Consider the following 25,369-nt stretch of genomic DNA (forward strand, 5'->3'; position numbering starts at 1 on the left):
AAAAAACAGCACACACACACACACAAAAATGGTATTGTGGCAAATGACATTTCTACAGCACCATGTATTTTGGTTCAAAAAGGTTTTTCCTATTTTATTTCCATTCTCAGATGAAAACATTGAGACCAGAAGTTTAGAGACTTTTCCCATATTTATGTAGCTTGTAAGTGGGAAAGCCTCTAATGTGAACCATTCACGTAAGGGGTCACTGATGACCAACTCTGTAAATCACCAATCAAATCATACATTATGTAGATGGCACCTCTGCAGCACAGTTTCGCATATGACTCTATGCCCAGGTTCAGTTGCTTCCCAATTATTCTGGATCAAAATTCAGGAAATGCAGGTGTATCTTTTGAAATAGGTAACATCATAGATCTAGTTACATACTTCCCAAACTTTCCACGTTTGTGTTTACTTTAACCTAGTTTGAATTTTATGTCATTTTTGTCCACTCAAAAACATCTCTGTAATTGATATCTGGTAATTATATTATTATTTATTACTAACCACAGGTAATTTAAACTTTATTGTTTAAAACAGACCACATTAGTTACTCCTGCGTTTGGTTACCAAACATTCAGAGCTTGAGAAGCCATGTGGTTAGATGTTCAGCTGCCATCTGATTGGTCCAAATGTCAGTCACAGCGTCACTTTTCATACTTTAAAGTGATATTGCTGATATAATTGCAACTTGCATAAAATACCAGAGTTTTGCTCATATTGTTTGGTTCCATCATTTTTGCTATGAAACACTTCCAAATGAAACTTCTGAATAAAAAAATACAACTGAAAATAATTACGTATAGAAAACAGTTTTTATAAACTACATTTGTTTCAATAAATGAGAAAAAATTCTCCCATAGGAGTTTTATATATCACTTGAATAATATTAATAATGTTAATAATTTTGTAGTTTATTATGTTCAGAGAGGTATGTTCTTGCAATTCTTTTTTCTCCTGTTTACTTTAAGGGAGGGAACATAGGATTTGACAAAAGAAAAGGAAATTGTACAGAGAAAAGGGACTTTGCTGATTGACATTAAAGTCTTATATTTTTATCTTTATGTTAAGTCGCACTTCCTCAAACATTTAATAATTCATCTTAACAAAATTAAGGAGAACTCCATATAATCCAACACTGAGAAGTACCTGAGCAAGTATGGAGTAGCTTTTTTTGTATAAAAAATAAAACTATGACTTGAAAACTTAAAGAAGTTAAAGATGAGTATTGTTTAATATCCTTGGTGCCCTATACAATCTCCCTGAATTTTTTTTTAACTTTAAAAAAATTCTATTTGAAATAATATATAACAATATAGTGTACAAAATTGAGGGGCATCATCATTAAGAAATGTAAATGAACTGAAATCAATTTTACAGTTGTGATTCCTAAAAGGAAACACCACTTGGTAAGTAACACAAAAAGTCATGATTGTAGCTTAGAGCTAAAGCAGCTGTATTTCCTGTATTGCAGATGTATTTGCTCTAATTTTGGACAGTTGGAGGAAAAGTAATGTGCAAGTGTTGCAATAAGTTCAAAGTGTGCCTCCACTATAAAGATGATGAGAAAATATATTTAAGATACATTGCTGAGGAGATATATGACACAAAGTTAAAAATACAATGGTGTCAGACTATTAATAGCACCATTACAGTGATCATATGCATTGCTATTAGCCAACTTTACTTGGCCCAGGCTAGGCCTCCACTGGAATAATTAATGAAGGCTGCCACTTGCTGCATGAATTCAGCATGCCTGTGGTAACTGCAGCTGGTGGCATTTTGCAGTGGGACAGACACACCAACAACCTTCCACATGTTATGCACTCTCTTGACATTGGCCAGACAAAGAGCACCTGTATTTGGCACAGATATCAGGCCACATAGTGGGTGCTCACAGAAAGGCCAATACCAGCATCTGCTTCATTTCATCTTGTTTACAATACAGATTAATAAGCACTAAGGAACCAATGTATAAATAGCAGATACATGTTTTCAAATTCCCCTTTCATACAACTTAAAATTAAAGAAGTATGCACTTCTCCTCTCTTTCCACTGTACTTTAGCACCACAGGATATCAATTTTCTAGCCTATATTACCTGTTAGACATGTATGAAGTTTGGAAGGACAATATGGCAATTTGGTTTCTAGTGTATAGTTTTAGCAGTAATGCTCTAATGAAGAAAGCAAATCCTCACACATATTATTTTTTATTTGTTCTAATTAGTTATACATGACAGTAGAATACATTTTGACACATTGTACATAAATGAAGTGTAACTTCTCATTCTTCCATTGTACATGATGGTTGTGTAATCAAATATGTACATGGGCTAATAACATTCAATTCATTCTACTATCCTTCCTACACCCATACCATCTCCCTTCACATCACTCCCCTCTGCCTAATCCAAAGTACCTCAATTTTTCTCTAGCTTTCCTTCCCCTTACTATGAATTAGCATTCATATATCAGAAAAAACATTCAGCAATGTTTTGGGTATTGGCTTATTTTACTTAGCATGATATTCTCCAGCTCCATCCATTTACCTAAAAATGTCAGAATTTCTTTCTTCTTTAAGGCTGAGTAATATTATATTATGTATATACACTACAGTTTCTTTATCCATTCATGTGTTGAAAGGCATCTAGGTTGGTTCCATAGTTTGGCTAGAGTGAACTGAGTTGCTATAAACATTGATGTGGCTGTATCACTGTAGTATGCTGATTTTAAGTTCTTTGAGTTTAAAATGAGGAGTGGGATAGGTGGGTCAAATGGTGGTTCCATTCCAAGTTTTCTAAAAAATCTCCATTCTGCTTTCCAATTTGCTTACAGAATGGGGAAAAATATTTACCACATGCACATTAGATATAGCATTAATCTCCAGGATATACAAAGAACCCAGAAAACTTAATACCAAAAGAAAAAAAAAACCCAATAAACAAATGGACTAAGGAACTGAACAGATACTTCTCAGAAGAAGATACACCCTAGATCAACAAATATATGAAAAAATGTTCAACATGTCTAGGAATTAGAGAAATGCAAATCAAAGCTACCCTGAGATTTCACCCCACTCCAGTAAGAATGACAGTTATCAAGAATACAAGCAAGGGCTGGGGTTGTGGCTCAGTGGCAGAGTGCCTGCCTCGCATATGTGAGGCACTGGGTTCAATCCTCAGCACCAATAAAAATAAATAAAAGATTTGTGTTCATCTAAAACTGGAGAAGTATTTTGAAAAAACATACAAGCAACAATAAACATTGATAAGAATGTGGGGGAAAAGTTACACTCATATCGTTAAATCATTTGAAGACTAAGTGTTATCAGTATCTTATGGTCACACAAATTCAGGACAAATGGAAAGTCCTGAATCTTCTTAAGTCTTTCCATCAAGAGTCAATGTTTATGTAACTATAGACTTAAGAACATAAGCATCCTGCTTTAATGCTTTTGTGAGCCTGTATTGGTTCTTTTCCTTTTCCAACAGTCAGTACATTCTTGTTCTTCAGCCAAAGCCTTTGCTTCTAATATATGTGTCCTCCTCTCTTCATTCTTCATTTCCTTCTACCTGTCACCAGAGATTACACTTATGGCTCTCTTTCCCTGGATACATATAAATATATTCAAATATATATTTTCTGGCAAAAATCATGAAGGCATTTATTGGTCTTTTGCACTTATTAGGAGAAGTGGCCCTCACTGTCCCTGAGCTGTGTTTTTTGACATCTTTAGCATACAAATAATCAGAAGAGAGCTGTGATGATCTAGGGGAGCCATAATTTTTACTGAATCCAAATTGTGCAAAGTCTCCACAAGGTCCTCCACAAGACAAAGATGCATGATGCTTATGAGCCATACTACTTAACACATTAACTGCAGAGGAATCCATAGGTGTAAAGTCATATATTTTAAATGTATCAAAAACAACTGACTCATCAAAATTAATGGCATCTGCATGACCAGGAGGCAGACATACATCGTCAGTATGAATTTCACAACATGGAATTCCATGCTGTACCACAGTCAAGGTTGGAGAAAATTATGACCAACCTTTATTTTTAACATAGAAAGGGTGGCCCAGCTTAAACTTAAGCCATCTTCTACTGTGCCAGGATCAAAAGTCAACTTTTGATCAAATGATACACACTTTCTTCATGGGACAACAACTACCCTGAGATTTCACCCCACTCCAGTAAGAATGACAATTATCACATTCTTCAGTTGTACATGATGGTACAGACTCATCAAATGATACACACTTTCTTCATGGGACAACAACTTTAGCCTATCAGAACCATAACCCTTGTGAGTGGCATTTGGAGTTCCTTCTCATGATCACAGCCTTAAGCTTTTTCAAAATTTTCAACATCTTGCCATTCCTTATTGCTTCCCTTATGAAAGCTCAGTTGTGTGCTTTTCAAAAAACAATGCCAAACACCTGAAGGCCAGGAATTTCACCATTCCAGATCATTGTCACCTGACAGGGAGGACATGCCGAAAATGTTGGGTTGTGACTTTCTATATGTCCTTTCATGTCTTACTGGTATTTTCTCCCACCAGTGGTGGTTAGAGAAGGCTGTCTCACTCTTTGAAGAAGAGAACACTGATAGAGGGTGTGCAGAGGAAAGTGAACTCTTGCTTGTAGCTATGATATGTCCAGCAGATGATCTGTTATAAAATGAGCACTGTATAAGTGGGCTTTGTAGATTCATGGCAATATTTGCTAATTCTAATATGGCATGTAAGGAGCAGTTGATAAACTCCTCTTGATTGGTTTTTGATATTTCAGTTGCCCTGCAGTGGGCATGGGCCAGGTTACAGATTATGGATTATGGATTACGCTGTCACTTTCTGAACAGTGGAGACTTATGCCCTTTCTGAGAAACAGAAACTGTCTCATAACATGTCAGGGATTGTTCAAATGGCTGTCCTCAGGCTTGCCTTCTTGTTGACCTTTACTGTCCCTTCCCTACCTCCACTGTTCATGCTTTTCTATTTCAATACCACCAAGATGGTTGCTTACTCTGGGCAATTGAATGTTTATTATAATTGGTTATACACATCTAGTATGGTAGATGTTCCTGAACTGGAATCCTACTTAGAAACTTAGTAATCTGTTAAGAGTGAGGAAATCAGAACTGCGGAATGAGACATCTGTGCATGTTTGTCTGTGTCTCCCATCCAAAGCCTTCCCAAAACGTGTTCTAAATATCCATGTGCTTCTTTATTATAATTTTTCACTCTGCTTCTGCATCTGTTGCCTTAGTTCCACTGTTCTGATTTCCATCAAATATATATATATATATATATATATATATATATATATATATACACACACACACACACACACACACATATACACACATATCTTTTTTCTATTCTTTATGAGTTATTTTATTTTACCATAGGCTCTTTATACATCATCACCAATGTAGTGAGGCTGTGGACTTCTAATAATTAAAATTTCTTTAAAATAAAAGCACAAAATAATTTTCATAAATAAAGCTATAGAAATTTTGTAAAATATACAACATTATAATGAATAAATTAAAAACTTTAATACTGCCATTAAATAGAACTTCATTCTATTAATTCCTCCCACTGTTTACCTTAGTATATATAGAGGAAATTTAGTATTGTAATCACAATTAAAACTGTGATCTTATTGTTCATGCTTTCTTTGTAATTCTTTTTTAAGCTTGGAAATATAATTTGAACATAGTCTGTTTTCTTTAAATCATTTTTGAGAACCTATTTTTTAGAATTTTTTTAGATTTTGTTGAGCCTTATTTTATTCATTTATTTATATGTGGTGCTGAGAATCACACTCAGTGCCTCACGCATGGGAGGCAAGAACTTTATAACTGTGCCACAACCCCAGCCAAAGAGCCTAACTATTAATGGCTACATAAGAATCTGTACTATGACTAGGTCTTAGAGAATGCCTGCCTTTCCTAGATGCTGTTCACCCAAGTCTGGGCCTGTGGACTTCCTCCATGTCAATCCAGCAGGGTCTGTCAGTGTAGCTGAAATCTACTGCATTGGAAGAACTCAGCATCATATGCATGACATTCCTGTGTAATGGCATATCCTGCATCCAGTCATGAGGTAACATCATCTGATCCCAAACTGAAGACAATGCTACAGGATTAACATATACCATTCAACAACTTAAATGTCAGCAACAACTTAGAAGCACAGCAAGACTCAGGAACTGTCCCAGAATAGAGGAGACTAAAGAAACAGGAACACTGGACACAATGAATTATGGATCCAAAAAAGCCCCAAGCTAGGTTTTATTTTGGTATAAAGAGAATTGTTGAAATAATTAGCAAATTATAAATAAGTTTTGTAGATTACATATTAACATTTAACAAAGTTTTATTTTTTTATATTGGTCATTATAGTATAGTTATATAAGATAATTTGGTTTTTAGAAAATACAAGTATTTTGTCAAACAGAGGTATCATGTCTCCAACTCACAAATGGCTGAGATAAAATTATCTTTGTTATATATTTATATTTATCTAGAAAGACAGGAGGACAAGGGATAAAGCAAAGGTAGTAAAATGTTAACATTTTGGGAATGTTTTCTAGGAATACTTTGTTCTAATATTACAAAACATCTAAGAAGTCTAGAATCATCAAAACAGAATATTTCTAAGAGAAAAATAAATTTTTGACATTACACTCAATAAAATAACCCATAGATCTATATAGATACTATTAATTGAATAAAGGGAAAGTTGGATGAGGCATAGGGATATATGTAACAGTCTCAAATTATCTTCATATAAAATGCTAAATAACTACAAAGAGTAAAGGCAACATTACAGAACAGAAACCCTACCACCTTTAGGGATCAATGCTAACATCATCAGTAATGGGATTCAAGGGGAAAGTCATAGAAGCATTTCAGCAATACTCTTGCCAAATAACATGTAATGTGGTTCCAATCCTTAAAAAAAAACAACAAAAAACAGAAGAGCACATCTGAGGAACATTATATGAGCATTCTTCCTTATCAGATTCATGATCATGAAGGTCCAGGAAGAGACTAAGGAATGTTTGAGCCTGAAGGAGTCAACAAAATGCAACAATTGGGTGCATTTCATGAATCTGAATGGGATACTGTTGTTATAAAGCACATTACAAGGAAAGTAGCAAAACTGGAAAGAATCTCAGGATGGTAGAATATATTATAATGGAATGTATTAGCATTAACATATCAGCAACAAAGGTCATATTGTAGTTTTGTAGCATGTTCTGAATTGTAGGAAATACTAAAGTAATCACAAATGGTTGTGTATGTCAGAAATTTACTCGTAAATGTCTCAGGGGGGAAATGTTTCCTATGCTAGAGGCTGGAACTTTTCTTTAATATTAAGACTATTAACCAAACATCAAAATCATATAAATGAACAAAGAGAAAGGGTGAAAAGCCTTAAGTGAATTTTGTTTCTCACCAGGAAAGGGATATAAGTTAATGCATAAACCATTAAAAGTATGTTAGTTTGAGGACAGTATAATAATTGTAATACTTTAAAGCATTGGTATTGACTAGAGCACTGGCCCACCAAACTATTGTCTGTCTAAATATCTAGGTCCATATATGGTGATACAAATAATCCATCATTAATGTTACATTTTGATCCACAGAGGTAATATTGATTACTCAATTGATTAGGTGCCTTTGAAATATCTGCATTTGGACAGTTTGAGGACATTAACATCTGAAATACTTGTACTTCCAATAGTAATACATGCAAAGAAAGTTTCAAATATTGTATGAATTTTCTCACATATCTATGTGACAAACATATTTTCCTTCAATAAAGTTTCCACATCATACTTTTAGTGGGAAAGAATTAAAATGTCAATGGTCTGATAGATATAATGCTATCATTAATATCAAATATTTCCCCTTAAAACTTCTGTGTATTCCTGTGGTGCTTCCAAAATTAGATCTTTTCTTGGCTTATTAGAAGATCTTAAGGCAGAAAGTGGGTCAAGACACAAATTCTGTAGCAAGTGGAAAGAAAAAAATTATATTCTTCATCTCAACATTTCATAGTTAACTAAGCAAGAATCAGTAAACAAAAAGTTAATAACTTATCCATGTTAATAAGAGTGAAAACCATGTGTGCAAAACTACAAGGTAACTTTGAAATAAAATTTGTCCAGAGTTGCACACTGAATTATCAATGTGGCTGAGGATCAGAACTTCAGGTTTTCCATCCTGCATTCAGGAATTCAACAGCCTTATGTTAAAGCATTTGGCAAGCTCTGAGTGAGAAGATGAAGATGATGAAAGCCACCCCTCCCAATAAGATCACCTAAATTGAACAACACAGGACAGGATATTTTCTTAGAGAGTCGTGGGTGCTATGAGAGGTATAAAACAAGGGCACTATTGGAACACAGAACAGACTTCTGTTCCCTGTTTTAGGTCAATGGCATAAGTTTTGGAGTTGAGATGAGACCTGAAGGATAAAAAGGAAGTTTGACACAGAGAGAGAAGAGGTGCCTGCAAAGAGTGAGAGGTGAGGAATAGAAGTATCATAGCATGACTTGAAGCTAGAGCAGAGGGGCAGAGTAGGTTTGTGCAAGAGATAAGCTGAATGACCTAATGAGAATTCAATTTATTTGGATATCTGAATTCCTTGCTAGGAAAGCTGGAACTTTTCTTGAGAGCAAAACCAATGACAAAGTCAATGTCAGGGTATTTGAAATGCTTGGCCAAGTGTTCCTAGATGAGTTTGGGCTTTTGGCCCTTGACCAGATAGAAGTGGGTGATGCCTTTGTTTTCATAGAGGTGGCAGAAGTGAAAAAAAAAAGTAAATCTAGAAAAAGTTATGTACAGACAGTCTGAGCCTTTACAGGCCATGAACATGGGTAAATGATGAATGAGTGTATTCTTCATTGGGATTTTTTTTCAAATTTTTCATTTGATATTTGCTTGCAAGAAAAACAATTTAATTCATGTAAAATCTATTCACCAATCCAAGTAAAGCTATGCCATCTGCTATGTTGTTTGTTCTCAGAAATCAATTAATGAATCTAAATTCAACAGTAATTTGGCAACATACCTGCTTTAGCTTTTCTTGATAAAACCCCTGGCCAACTTCTCATTCATCTGAAATAAGGCAATTATTATTTACATTGCTTAGTTTAATCAGAGATTATCATGAAAATGATACATTACTTAGAAAATGTAGCTTTTTCAATACAACTTTAAGGGACTAGAACTAACAGGAAGATGGCTTAAAATAATCACACAAACAAAATAAAAGTCCTACTTATTTTAAGTTTAGACAGAGAATATGTATGCACAATGCTGTTAAATTTCCCAATCCACACTGGTCTATTAAATATAAGTCATTTCAGATGGTGCTGCTTTAGATAACTAATGGGCAACAATTCAACTCCTATTTTTAGATGACAATACAGTATGATTCTTAACAAAATAGAGTAGGGCATACAATTATAGGTTTTAAAGAGTTCTGAAGATGTATCCATATTTCTTGGGGCCTGCTAACAAACAAGAAATTCAAACAATGCAGGTGGAGATGTGTGACTTAAAGGGTAACACTGTGGCCTTCTTGAAAGGCTCTCCTTAAGGGCTTTTTGAGGACACCATTAAAAATCCTGGTATTTAAATAGTAATCAGGTGAGATGATGGATACCTTAGTTAATTTGACTACAAAGGCATTTCACTATGCTAAAGTATATTAAAGCATCATGTACTCCTTAATTAAACATATACAACTAGAAAATAAGAGTGAAGCTAAGCTAGAAATACTTATTAAACCAATTGAAGAATTTAAAAACCATCCCTTAAAGACATTGGCAAGCATTTGCTCTCACAATCTACACATTCTAACCATCACCTGGAGGAATCAAGCACTGGGCACTGAGAAATAATTCATAGCAACAATCACTGGGGCAGAACATGATAGCTGAGCTGGTGATTAAGAATTGAAGACAATCAGCTCATAATTTTGTTACTGAGGTATCAGAGGTGGGACCTGTCAATTCTGATTTTAATTGCCCCCAACACTGACCATGGAATTATTTTTAACCACATTGCAAAGTATACTTCCTTTCAGCCCTGTGATATTCTTTCCCTACATGAAAAGTAGACCTTATGTAGAGAGGAAACAAGGCAAAGTTCAGTTTGTCTCTAGGCACCATCTGGGGGTATCATCAAATGTCACAATTAAAAATGGTTAATTTATTAAGTATCAGAATGTGCCAAGAGGGTAGTACTAGCAATACAGTATCCTTGGGGTTTAAGTTGAACACTTTCAACCAATAATTATTTTTTTTACTCTTCTACATAAAGAAAGGCCTGTAAGTAACTTGGTCACGATATAACTGAATTATAAAGCTTCAAAAGTACTGAGGTGAAAGTCTGGAAAGGAGAGAAAGCCATACAGATACAAAAAAATACATGAGGGATATAAACTTCCTAAACCAATATTTCAAAAGTAAGTTCATTTACTAAATAAGTTCATTTACTAAAATTACTCCTGAAAATTGTATTATCTGATTAGATCCTACTAATCTCATATACCTTTCTCACTAAAATGTATGCATTGGAGACAAATTAAGGAGATTAAGTTATTTTCTGTTGGTGTACATTTGGACATACTTCAGGAATTTTTATCCTGCTATATGGAGTTCATTATATTCTTACCTTTGTACTTCATCACAAATTTCATTTGGAGTTTCAAACACTTGAGATTCTACCTTGCCAATTCTGAATTGCATCAACTTCATTAATGAAAACTCATTATTTTCATTCAACTCCTCTAAAATTTTTGAAGCTCTATTGAATGTCTAAAAAAATTGAAAGAACATATTTTAAAAATATTTTTATAGTATATGAACACTATGTCTTTATTTTAATTTTATGTGGTGCTGAGGATTGAACCCAGTGCCTCACACATGCTAGGCAAGTACTCTACCAACTGAGCTATATCCCCAGCCCGAAGTGACATATTTTTAAAATAATTGTTACCCAAATAATCACTTTTATATTTTGTTCTTTAGTTTAGAATCAATAACTCAGAGAGAAATTTTAAATATGTGTATAAAAGATGCTTTTTGTATATTCTTTGGGGTTGGAACCCTGGGCCTTGCAAAGGCTACACAAACTATATTCCAATGACTAGGGCTCCAGCCATGTTAGTATCAGTAATGTAAAAAGTTGTAAATTTATTTCATAATTGAAAAAAATTATTTAACAATTCAAGAATATGGTATACTTTGACTTCACATTTTTTTGGTTCTTGCTAATTGTCTTATTAATACAACTATCCTTAAATATTGAATGGTTCTCTGATAAAGTCATTTTTCTGAAAGATAAAGTCAGTTTTTACAATGATGGAAAATGAAATATTTAAAAATGCCATCTTACTCTGAAAATTCTACAAAAGAAGTTTCCTCAAGGAATGTAGATGACCCACATAAAATGCAAATTTCCAAAATAAAATTTTCAGTGAAAACAATTAAAGCACATTACAGATAAATAAAATAACCTCTGAAAATAGAGATGCTCGTTTTGGGTTTTCCTCTAAAATCTCTCTTGTTCTTTGTCTGATCTCACATCTATGAAGCTCTCCTTGACCATTTTTAATTTTATAGTCTTGCACATATACTTTGAGGTTTGCAAAATCTTCTTCCAACTTCTTTTGGTTGTTCTGTATTTCTTCACATGTATTTTGTAGGCTTTTAAAAGCAAGTTCAAATTGTCCATCCAAGTGTGAATATTTTGAAAATGTAGCTTCTAGGTTTGTATTGAGATTATTGGCCTGCATGAATAAAACAACAGTGTTTCATAATAAAAGAAGCATGTTGAGAATATTTGAGCACAAATTTGTCTAACAAATCCTAGTAAAATTGCCTTTTCAAAGATCTACTGGAAAACCTATGTAAGTTCTTCATTCTCTGCTTTGGATAGAGGTACCAGACATGATTGAAACATTTGTATAGTTTAATAATCTATTTAAATTAAAAAAAAACACTGACTTGACCCATTATTTTAAAATTAACCTGAAATTTGAGGAAAGCATAATAGCCTTTCTGTGCAAGTTATCTAGAAATCCATTTAACAATTACACACAGATTCTGTATCCAATCATAGAAATGAAGGTATGAAATAATTCAATTCCCTGGAACATTCCATGAAATGGTATTCTCTGATTTAATCTGCCTTGCTACACCATGGCAATGGAGGTAGCAGTAAAAAAAAAATATTAGTTAACCAAAAAAAAAAAAAAATCTCTCAACACATGTGAGGATAGATGTACAATTCTCAGCATTCCGGAGGGTATTTAAGTAGTTTATTTTTTAATTTTTATTTATTTATTTAGTTCGTTTTCTCTTAACCACTGATTGATCCCAGGAATGCTTAACCACTGAGCTATATCCCCACTTCTTTTTGAGACAGGGATTTGCTAAGTTGCTGAGATTGGCCTTAAACTTGTGATCTTCCTGCCTTGGTCTTCCAAGTCACTGGATTGCAAGTGAGAAATAATGCATGATATTATAAAAAATGAAATTCAGAATTTATGAACAAATGCACTATAAAGATAATTAAAATGTAATAAAATTAATTATAATAAAATTTCAAAGAACTCTGTCCACTGACATTTTTATCCTAAAACATTTAACATTATTTAAACAGGTACAGATCAATGGTTGACAAATACAATTTAGTACATACTTCCCCTGTGATTTGATCTAGTTTCTTCTTCAAACCCTGTACCTCATCTTCTACTTCAAGGTAATTACTTGATGAGTATTCTAGAGAATCCTCTGACATAGGTTGCTCTGTCAGGTTATCAGTAAGTTCTTGTGGAAGTTGTCTCACATCTACCTGAGGAGATATGTCTGTTAAATATTTTGTAAATCACTTCACTGTTAATAATATTTAAAACTGAAAGGAACTCTGAGAAATGTTATCATTAATCCATTTTCTTTTCCTCATGTGTATAAAATTCTGTTTATTTCTGAATTCCAACAAGGACATGGAAGGTGCTTTCTTCCTGCCTAGTTACTATCATATCCCTTAGACAATAGATTTAGCCCTGTATCTACTTCACACTTCATGAAATGCTTCACAACCTAGTGAATTCTCCAACAGAAATGGTTATGCAGGTCCAACTAGGAGTAGTGAATACTATACAGAAAATCATCCTTTTTTTTTTTTTTAACAGAAGCTCAACTTAAAAACTGAGTTCTAAACATATTCAATCCTCTGCACAGATCCATAAATTCCTGTCTCTTAAAAAATAAGACCCAATGCAATCTGACCTTCACCTCCCTCCCTCTCTTCAACTCCTTCAACTGTCTCCCCTCCTCACCCCATTCTCACAGTACAAAAATCTACTTGTTTAAATGGGAATTTAAACAACTTTGTTGAAAATGGGAATTCAGTGCCAAATTAATAAATGAGGTATCTGCAATTATCTTTGTACTACAGTTCCTATCTGTTACATGACAGCATTTGAAACTTGAAATGAAAAGTATTAGCAAGTTATCTGTGAAGATAGGCAATAAATTCCAGAGACAACAGAAAAATTAAATCAACATGGGTTTTGCTGCAATGCAATACATTTGTCCCAAATTATGTTAATGACAGTAGATCCTTTAATTGTGTTGGAAGGAGATGAGGATAAAAAAATTGAGCAAGTTGTTTTCAGAATTAAGTCAAATTTAGCTTTATAAAATCAAATTACCAATTAGAAATGTATAAAATGCTAGTGAAAGAAGTCAATTAAAAACAATATCATCTACATTTCACTTCAGCTGGGAAACTTGGAATGGATTGTCAAAGTAACCCACTGAATTTAAACTAGATATGAGCATTTCCATTTATGTGTTAAATCATGGTCTTAAAAAGTATGGCAACATAAAGACTTTCAAGTTAGTATTGAGTGCTGGAGTGTACTCCTGGTGTTAGAACATGGGCATAGCTTGCACAAGTCCATTGATTCCATCCTCAACACCAAAAGCAGATATTGTTTCAGCAATGTTAATCCTACATTATTAATCATCAATATCAGCATATCTCAACTAAAAATCTATGACTTATCCTCTTGAAACTTCATTCCTATGTAAAGAAACAATGCCTAGAAAAGACATAATGTCTTTACTCAAAATAACTCATCTGCAGTTTCAAGGCTTTAAATGTCCCCCACCCCCTTTTTAAAATCAGTTTCATGCAAGGCTAAACTTTTTGTTTTTAATTGGCACACAATTTTACATATTTATCAGATAAAGTGTGTTACTTCAAAACATGTGTACAATATGTAACCATATCACATTTATCCTTCAACATGTGGTATTTATGGAAGAGCACTTTCTCTGTTTCATTCCTGGTAGAAACCTAAGAAAAATCAAGGAGACCTTTAGCTAACACTCAATGAAGTATGTGTCAAAATTACCTCTGAAGCCAAAGTTTGAACATGTACATTTATTCAATGGAAGGGTTGCAATACATGGATATCCAACTGGAGAAAATTTAGATGTAAATTTCAGAGCTTAGAGAAGTAAAACTTCCCAAGAGTTAGCAAGATATATTGAAGAAAATCAATCTAGGAACATAAGAAATGCTAATTATAAAGAATTTTAAAACTGAAAAAGCCTTTTTCTAAATTACAACAGGTTGAAGACATAAAGATTAGGAACTTTGGCCGTGTTAAAACATAAAGTTTGAGAGCTATGGTTGTGGATCAGTAGTAGAACGCTTGCATTGCATGTGTGAGGCACTGGGCTCAATCCCAGGCACCACACATAAATAAGTGAATAAAATAAAGATCTATCAACAACTAAAATATACAAAATAAATAAATTCTGCACTCTGATACTGATAACTCATGTATACAGCCAGCCAATCCATAATAAGTGTCTTAGCTCTACACACATTTGGATAGATAAAATATTCCAAAGTTCTTTAAGTTCCCTATTCCTGAAAGTATTCTACATGTATTCTATTATTTCAACATTTTTGCAGTCAGTTATAAGAATTGTAGCTATTGATAAATGATAAATCCAGGCACTGTACTTAATTAAGCATTTTACATATACCAATGAACTTTCTATTACCATCTGCAACATGGAATGATATAAATATAAGCAAGCTGCTTCTAGTGCTCTTCCACCAACCTAGTTATTTCTCTGCTGTAAAAATAAAACACAAAAGAAGGCTTGTGTTTCATAATACCATTTGTAAAGATCCTATTTGTTGTGCTCTTCTCAGAAAATTCTGAGATTTTTTGCTGCTCAGTACGATTTGTTTCTTTTTTCTTTTTTTGTAAAGTCTGAAACATGAGTAAATGTGAAATAATGGAAATAAACTGACTTAATTTATTACAAATGACATAATTACCATAAAGTATTATAGTATATCATTGTCTCCAAATGTTTTTTGTACTGAAATAGAAGATTACTTGGAGAAAAGTGTTCCTCTTCTCCTACATGAGGAAATGCTGCCCTAAATAGAGTCTCTGCTGGTTATGCTTTGCCTGCTTACTGAATGGTGGGAATAATAAGCTAACCTCCATATTAATATACCAAGAGGGTGAAATCACTGCCCCAAACTAGAGAAGTTATGTTAGTAACAAGGGTTTTGAGATTATGGGAAAGTCATCAATTCCTGTGTACATTTTTAAAAGCCTTTTCTCTGGATATGGCCAGTGTGAAAGTCACTACTGTACTGCTGCTGACAAATGAAGTTGAATTAAGAACATTAATTAGGCCAATGAGACAAAAATGCCACTCTCAACCCCAAAATAGGTACATTAATGATATACATGTATGGCTTTAAAATTCTCTATGCTTTTCCTTGGTGGATCTAGTTACTGTTCCATATATGTTCACACACAAATGCAATACATTCACACAAAGAAACAAGCATTTGAAAACAACAGAAAATGATTTAAGAAACATTTTTTTTCCTGCCATGCCTCTCTCCTTTTGTTTGCAAAGATGATTTGACAGAATTCTATCTTTTAAATTCTGGCATTATATTCTCAAATATATATTGCCTCTGGGTGTCCTTAGGTTCTGCTTACACCTGAAGATTCATTTCAGTAAGTGGGGAGAAAGTCTAAAAGCTTAATCAAGAGCAGTATCTTTAAATTAAAAAAAATACTAAAAACAAGTAGTTGATCAAACTATACAGACCTTTATTCCACATGAATTACTCAAATTTCAACTGTAGAAATGACAGGTAAATTTGTCAGAGAAAAAATTTTTAGAAAACAAAATAGAATTAAAAAAAATTTAAACTCAGTTAACTTGTCCCATGATATTTTCAAAGCTCTTTATCCTGTATCTGAACATAAATATCCCTAAATTAACATTTTTGCTACCAATTGAACTCAACTCACCTTTTATTCCTCCATTCAGAAAACATGCTGATCATCTATAAGATGCCAAAATAAGCAATGAATAAATTTAGCCATAAATGTTATGATTTCATCTTAGGGAGATATGAAATTTTGGTTGAAATCCAAATAATAGAGAGTCACACACTGTGTAACAATGCTTTGTGAGACAACAGACTACATATTTTAATAGTGGTCCCAGAAGTTTGTGGAAGATATAGGCATTTTGTATAAGCACATACCTACAATGATTGCATAGTGAATGCCAACAACACATTTCTCACATCATGTCCCCATCATTATGTGAAACATGACCACACATATTATGTTAAAGGGATATTATAAATAATGTAAGAAATTTGATGCTATACTGAAGACTAATTTACCAGATTTGAGTTACTTCTTGCAGTCTTTAATTCTGCCTTCAGTTTCCCAGAAGACAGTTGAAATTCTTTGTTCAATTCAATTTGTTTATTATGTTTCTCATCTTTTTCTCTTAACTGGTTATTCATTTTTTCCAAAAGCTGATCAAAATCTCTTAACTTCTTCTCTTTTTCTTTTAAATCATGCCTGCAGTTAAATATGGTTATCTTAAAATGATTTTAATCAGAAAACAAAAAGGTGCATTTTGTGTTCTTGTTCTTCATAGGTTAATTCATTAGGCTAATAAAAATTCTATGTTTTATGATTCTTTTCCTTCTAGTTCTCACCTCTTTAAATTTCTCCTTCAATCTTTTTGGAAACATATATACATGAAAGTTAATAATGAAAGATTTTTCTGTCAGTTGGGAAAAGGCTGTTACTAGTTACTTCAGTAGATATTATGGAAAGGGACTCTTGAAATGTATCCATAAATTGAGTGTTTGAAATAATTTGGGGTGGGGAATCCTCAGAGTGCTTGCCTGCTGGGGCTCCTGTGTTCCATCCCAAACATTGCCAAAACAAAAAAAAACAAAGATCGTTTTTGCATTGTTATAATTCTTCCTTAGTTAAGAGAGTTTTAAAAACTAACAAGTTTATAAATTCATTAGTATTTAGCTTTTATATTCATGAATAAAATAGGAACTACTGCAATTGATTGCCATTGTAATATACCACCTTCAGAAGTTGTTTAGATAGCATATGTCTGCACATTACCATAACTGAAGACCAGGCTAAGGGGTCCAGTTCCTGTAGTTCCACCTGTTAATGTTTCTTTTAGGTAACACTTCAATTTAGCTTGTTTACCATTATGTATTTTATAAACAACTCACAATCCCCTTTGGAACAAGGCATAACCTAATATTTATTCCAATGATAAAGAATACATGTCCTTTCAACATAGAAATTTAAACAAATTTTATTACAAATGAGGGAGAAATTAAAAAAATTATTACTTTCCATTTCACATTTTGTTTAATAGATGTTAGGATTCCATCCATAGCCCAGGGTGCAGAAGCATACTCATTTAGTTGTGCCAACCCTTGGGTTTGATCCCAAGCACCAGAAAAAAAGAAAAAAAAACTGCATAAATATTTAAAAACACATTTTGGGGTGCACAAAATTACTTTTTCATAAGGCAAACCCCAAAAAACAAAGGCCAAATGTTTTCTCTAATAAGTGGATGTTATTCCATAATGGAGAATGGGTGTGTGAGGAAGAATGAAGGAACTTTAGATTGTGTAGAGGGGAGTGAGGAGAGGGGAGGGTTTGCAGGGATGGGAATAATGGTGGAATCAGTTGGACATTCTTACTCCATATACATGTATGATTACATTACTGGTATGGCACATTGAGCCATAGGAAGAACTTGTCTCCATTTGTGTACAGTGTCTCAAAATGCATTCTATTGTCATGTGTATCTAATTAGAACAAATTTTTTAAAAATGGCCATTTCATCCTCTTTGGTGAAAATATAAATTACTATAAACTGTCCCAAGAGCAATTTAGAAATATTGATCAAATATCTGTTCATGAAGTTACTATTCTTTGCCCAAATAATTCTATATTGAAAAATGTATTCTAACTAAAGAAAAATAAACATTAATTTCTATGAAATTAGGTCATATTCAGGAAATGGATGGAAAATGAGACAATTTTTATGCAAATTAAGTCAAATTTGTAAGGTTAAGCTTCATATGTTTTCTCTCATATGTGGAAACTAGAAAGGCAGAGTAAAAGAAAGGCATGGGGTGGTCTCAGGGAGATCAAAGGAGCTCATTGAAGTAGAGGGAGAAGGGGGGAAAGGAAAAAGGTAGGGAATAATATAGACCAAATTATATAGTTACATAGTGTGTACACATGAATATGTAACAAAATCCCACCATTTAAACAAGTGTAATGACTCAATAAAAATATGGAAATAATAACTTTTGTAAATGAGTTTCAGTGAAACATTGATTGTAATACAAAAAATAAAAATATGAATGAAAAACAATCCCAAATTCTGCTTTTTAAATCAATAGTGAGATTCCTTTTATAGTGAGATTTCTATATAGCCATTGATCTTATGATTGGAAATAACATGAATTTGGTTATTATAAGTAATCATGGTTAGCAATATGTCACCTTTTTGTAAGGATTTCAGACTCTACAAGTATAAGTAGTTTTCTCCCTTGAAAAATGCCAGCAGGTAAGTCAGCAATTACAAAAATTCCCTATGTTTATTAATGTGAAGAAAAAGAGTTCAAACTTTCTTTCAATCGAGGGTATCATACCTCAAGTGGCAGAGTTCTTGTTTCCATCTTATTTCTCTCTGCTCTAACTTAGATTTCACATTTTCCATTTCTGATAATTTCTCTTTCATTCCACAAAGTTTATTTTCCAGTTTTGCCACTTCTTTCATATGTAATAAACACTGTGAACAGTGACTTTTGTCAAGTTCTATTATTCTTTGACATGAATCAAATGCGTTTTGGATTTTTGGTAGGCTATGAGGATCTGCATCATGGAGAAAACAAGACAGAAATAAAATATTTGAGTATTTTCATCTGAGAAGGATTCTACATCTCTGCATGCACTCCCTCATACACTGAACAAATGTGTAAATAGTACCTATGACATGGAAGCCATTATACTAAGTTCTACAAATAAACCAGCTGAGAACCCTGCTCTCCTTTAGCTTAAAGTCTAGTGGAGAAGACTTACAGTACAGAATTCAGCCTAGACAGATGATCTAACAAAGCATAAAAACAAGATCATCAAGGGTCAAGCTGTTTATATGTAACCTAACTGAATTCCAAAATATAATGAAAAAGCAGAAGAGGCCTGAAAGATATTTTTTCAAAACAAATTGCACTTTTAGGAGGCAAACTGAAGTAACCAAAGAGCATGGTGACCCTTGCATAACACAGGTTTGAACTCTGGATTATCACATAGAAGAGCAATCAACTACTGGAAACCAAGACAAAATAAAATATAGCAAAGAAAAAGGCAGAAACTAGCAAACATCTTTCTATAGCTCTTGATGTAAATGTTCTAAACTCCCCAAATAAAAGACACATATTGGTAGAATGGATTTGAAAACAAGATCCAACTAGATGTTGTTTGAAAGAAACTCATCTCATATGCGAAGCCACTGTATTAGTCAGCTTTTTCCCTGCTCTGACTAAATGACCTGACCAACACAACTGTAGAGGAGGAAGGTTTTATTTGAGGGCTTACATTTTCTGAAATCTTAGACCATAGAAGGCCAGATCCATTCGTAGGGGACTGAGGCAAGGCTGAGTATCATGGTGGGAGAATGTGTTGAAAGGAAGCAGCTCAAGTTATGATCAGGAAGCAGAAAGAGTCCACTTGCTGCCTACTAATATATACTGAAAGCCACTCTCCCCAATTCTCAAGTCCTCCAGCCCCACCCTATCAGCTTTCAGTTACCAAATACTTAATCCCAATCAGGAGATTCAATCATGGACTGTGTTAACACTCTTACAACTCAATCACTTCTCCTCTGAACCTTCTTAGACTGTATCACACACGAGCTTGTGGGGGACACCTCACATCCAAACCATGACAGACACTAATAGACTGAAAGTAAACTCCTGGAAAATGTTTCCATTCTTAAATTCCAAAATTTAAGCAGATCTGAAGCAAAACTCACAAGAGACAAGGAATGCTATTTTATACTAGTAAAATTTCAATTCAACAAGAAAATATATCAATAGAAATTATGTATGCCTCAAATGATAGTGACTCTAATTACATAAAAACAATGCTTCTTTAAATCACAATAGCTCAACTCTGGTACCAACCTAGATGTACTTCAATAGATGAATGTATATGCACACAATAGAATATTACTCAGCATTAAAAGAGAATAAAATTATGGCATTTCAGGGAGATGAATGGAGTTGGAGAATATCATGCTAAGCAATGTAAACCAATCAAAAAAAAAAAAAACCCAAAGACTGAATGTTCTCTCAGATAAGTGGATGTTAATCCTTAATTGGGGGAGGGACATGGGAAAAGTGGAGGATCTTTGGGTAAACAAGAGGGTCAGAAGATGAGGGGGCATGGAAACAGGAAAGATGGTGGAATGAGATGGACATCATCACCCTGGGGACATGTATGACTGCACATATAATGTGACACTACATCATGTACAACCAGAGAAATGAAAACTCATGCTGCAATTGTGTACAGTGAATTAAATATATTCTGCTGTCATATATACCTAAATAAATAAATATATACATAAATAAACTAATAATGTTTCTTGACATTAAAAATCAGATAGACCCAAAATAATTACACTAGGGAATTTAAAAATATCCTTGTCACCAATAGACAGAATATGCAAGGGTAAAAATAGATATTTTGACCTAAATAATATTATCATTCAAATGTACCTAATAGCTACAGGATATTTCACCACAAAATAGCTGAATTCACTATCTTCCTAACAATGCATGGAACCTTTTTAAAAATAAACCATATTCTAGGTCACAATGTAAGTCATTGCAAAAATAAAATAAACCTGATATAATTATACACATTCTATCAGATCATAATGAAATGGAACTAGAAGTCAATAGCAAGGAAAATAAGAGGAATAACATAAACAGAACAAAATAAAAAAATACTCTTTTAAAAGAGGAGTGGAGTATAAAAGAAATGAGAGAATAAACAAAGAAATATTTACAAAGAAATCAGAACAGAAATACAACATATCCAAATCTTTGGGACATCATGAAGTCGGTTTTGAGAAGAAAAAATTCATGGTACTGAATGACTTCACTAACAAAACAGAAAGTTTCCAAATAAATAAAATAATGTTCCACCTTTCAAGGTCTTAGAAAAGGAAGAATAAACTAATTCCCAAATAAGTAGCATATAGGAAATAATCTAGAGATGAAATTAGTTGAGAAGAAAAAAGGCATAGGATCAAAGAGACGAAGGCAGCTTTTTCAAAAGATAAATAAATTCAATAAACCCTTAGTCAAACTAACAAAAAAGGACACAAATCAACAAAATTGTGGATGAAAATGAGATACCATTAGCAATATTTCTAAAATCCAGAGGATCATTAGGAACTACTTTCAAAGTTTGTACTGTAATAAACTGGAAGATCTGGAAACCTTAACAAATTTCTAGGCACATATGAGCTGCCAAAATTGCACCAGGAATATATCCAAATGAAAACAAACCAATATCAAGTAATGAAACTGAAACAGCAAAGAATAGTCTTTCAACAAAGAAAAGCCAGGACCAGATGAAATCCCGGCTGAGTTCTAACATACTTTTAGTGAAGAACAAACATAAATTTTTGTCAAATTCTTCCACAAAACTTAGAGGAAAGGAACACTCCCAAATACATTCTATGGAACCAGTATAATCCTGACATATTCAATAAAGAAAACTACAGAACAATATCCCTGATGAACATACATGTAAAAATCTTTAATGAAATATTAGCAAATAGCATTCAAAAACACATCAAGAAGTTAACATACCATGAAAAAGTTGTTTTACTCCCAGCAATGCAAGGTTGGTTCAACACAGGCAAATCAATAAATGTAATTCACCACACAAATAGAATTAAGGACAAGAATCATATGATCATCTCAACAGATGCAGAAAAGGCTTTGATAAAAATTTAGCACCCATTCATATTAAAAATGATAAAGAAACTAGGCATGGAGGAAACTTACAGTATAAAGCCTATATATCACAAAGCCAAAACCAACATTATGTTGCATTTTCTCTAAAATTAGGAGCAAAGAAAAGATGTCCGATTTTATCAATCCTATTCAATGTATGTTTTGAAACTCAAGGCAGAACAATCAGGCGAGAGAAGGACATTACAGGGCTATTTATAGGAAAAGAAGAATTCAAATTATCTTTTTGCTATTGACATCATCCTATTCTAGAAAACCCAAAAAAACTCCACGAGAGGACTTATTCACTGATAAGGAATTCAGCAAAACAGCTGGTAACAAGATCAACAATCATTAATCAACAGCTTTCCTGTACATGAAAAATACTTCTGCTAAGACAAAAAATGAAGAAATCTATCCCATTAAAATTAAGAAAAATTTTAAAAATTAAAAAAAAAATTAAAATTCCTGGGAATTGTCTTATTTAGGTTTTCTCACTGTGACACAAAGATCTGATGTGAAAAATGTAGAGAAGGGAAAATGTATTTGGGGCTCAAGGTTTCAGAAGTCATAGTCCATACACAGCTGACTCCACAGCTCAGGGCCCAAGGTGAGGCAGAACATCATGGAAGAAAGACTTCGCAAAGGAAAGCAGTTCAAAATGAGCCACCTACTAGAAAACAGTTAGAGCTTCACTCAACAGGTAGTCCCCAAGTGACCCACTTCCTCAAAGCACACCCTACTTGACTATGATTACCATCTAACTAATCCATGTTGATTAGCATGGAAAATGGTAGAAATACATTGAAAAATAAGTTGGCAGTATCTTATTAAGGGCATATAAAGGAACATGAGAAGACTTTTACAGGATTTCTTAACTATCTTGATTATGGCTATTCAACATGTGTTTAATAGGTAGATCAAAACTTGTCAAATTGCACATTTTTTATATGTGCAGCTTACCTTATGTCAATAATACCTCATTAAATCTTCTGAAAACAAAAAGCTGTATTGTAAGAAGAAACACCTTAGTGATTGGGATCCAGACACAGGAGAAAGCTAGAGGGTTGAGGTCTTTAATCTTATAGCAAAAACAAGTAATACTTGGGTTTTAAGGAAGGGGTAAGCAATATCAGAACTGAATTTTTTAAAGTATATGATTTGGTTGCAGAAAAGAACAGTTTGATGAGGTGGGTAGCAGGGAAAGGAGGTCTAAGGTTACTACAGAATTCATGTAGAGATAATGGCAAGCTGATATGATCATCCTCCAGGCACAAGGGAGCAACAGAGCCAACAAAAGGAGTAGGGTGCCATTCACAAAGAAAAGTGCAGTGGAGGTGATCCAGGTGTTTACTTGAGAGTTTATCACACTTCTCATTATATTTTAATGCAAAGCACCTTTCTGAAATGAACAGTACTGTAACACATCAGTGTTCTATGGTTCAGTGCTAAGTAATGTGTGTATCTATTACTACAGTGTACATCATTATGCAAAGGTCCTACCTTCATATGAAATGCTTGGTTTTTCAATGTATGCCCATATATCCTTATAATTAGGGCAAGTCACTTGAAAGGCCATTGAGGCTATTAAAGTTGGCTCTGATTCATCAAGGTCTTCCATAGCATTTTTTGACCTATAAAACAATAATCCAATATCAAAATGTACCCCAAATACATATAACATAGACTCAATACATACAGGTGACAATTATCCACCATGGTATATAAGCAAAAGCACAGGTAGTTTTTCAAAGAAGTAATTTCTGTCAAAAAACAAAAACAAAAACAAAAAATCTTTATCAATGGTTATTTTGTCTTACTAATTTTCAAATTCAAAAGCTGTACATAGCAAAAAAATTATCCATTCTTTCACTTTACCTTCTACAATATATTTTTGTTTGTATCACTTTGACTTTCATAATGCATTTTATCAATAAATATTATCTTGTATTATTTGTAACAATACCTTGCTCTTTAAATTAGATGTTTTCTCAGTGTGCCTAATAGAGAAAAAGAAACACATAATATTCTTTCAGACAAATACTAAGTATGTAAAATGCAACAAGACTATTATCTTTTATATATAAAAATCTCCATATTTTAAATTTATTTCTTGTAACCATAAATTTTATGTCCATGTTCCACAATAGGGATTCAAGTGTAAACAAAAATACAATATTAAGAAATCAAGAACAATACTAATAATAGTCTCAAAACAAAGAACTAATTAGATCATGCCTTCTTACAGTGAAAACAAAATGAATAATGGCACTTGCATTATTTGATAGAAATATGATTTTGTTATTGTCATTTTCCAAAAAATAAAATTCATACAAGTTACTAAACCCCATTTGTAAAAGAGTACTTAAATCTTTATGGGATGGAAAACCTGTTGCAATAATTATAGTGTTCTTTTTCAGGACCTACAATGAAATGACTGTACACAATTCTAAGCAATGTACATATGCCAAAGTCATAGGGACTTATTTTCAATTTCATTGATTTCCACTCAGACCTTATGTCTTATCTTCTACCTTCTACTTGTGTTGACCTGATGTTTTCTTTCAGAAGTTACATAGGTTTTGTTCTAATTCCTAGGTCTCTGATCCACTATTGAGTTGATCTGGGGGAAAGGCTGTGAAATAAGTTACTAGTCACATTCTTTTACTCTTGGAAAAACAGTTTTCACAGTACCTTTTGATAAAAAGGCTATGTTTCTGGCACCTGTGTCAAGGATTGGATGCCTGCATGGGTGTGGGTTTGTCTCTGTCTTCTCCTCTGTACCATTTATCTATGTATCTTTGTTATGTCAGTACCATCATTTTTTGTTAACTATAGCTCTGTAGTATGATTTGAAGTCAGGTATTGTGATGCCTCCAGCATTGCTTT

General features: G+C 33.3%; 1 pseudogene; it reads right to left on the reverse strand.

Moving 5' to 3' along the window:
• Nucleotides 1–3,449: 3,449 nt before the first annotated feature.
• LOC124095177 (HMG box-containing protein 1-like) lies at nucleotides 3,450–20,086 on the reverse strand (annotated as a pseudogene).
• Nucleotides 20,087–25,369: the final 5,283 nt, after the last annotated feature.

Source organism: Marmota monax, unplaced genomic scaffold (assembly GCF_021218885.2).
Source record: "Marmota monax isolate L192 unplaced genomic scaffold, Marmota_monax_Labrador192_F-V1.1 WCK01_AAM20220418_F8-fsc00043, whole genome shotgun sequence".
Classification (NCBI taxonomy): Eukaryota; Metazoa; Chordata; class Mammalia; order Rodentia; family Sciuridae; genus Marmota; species Marmota monax.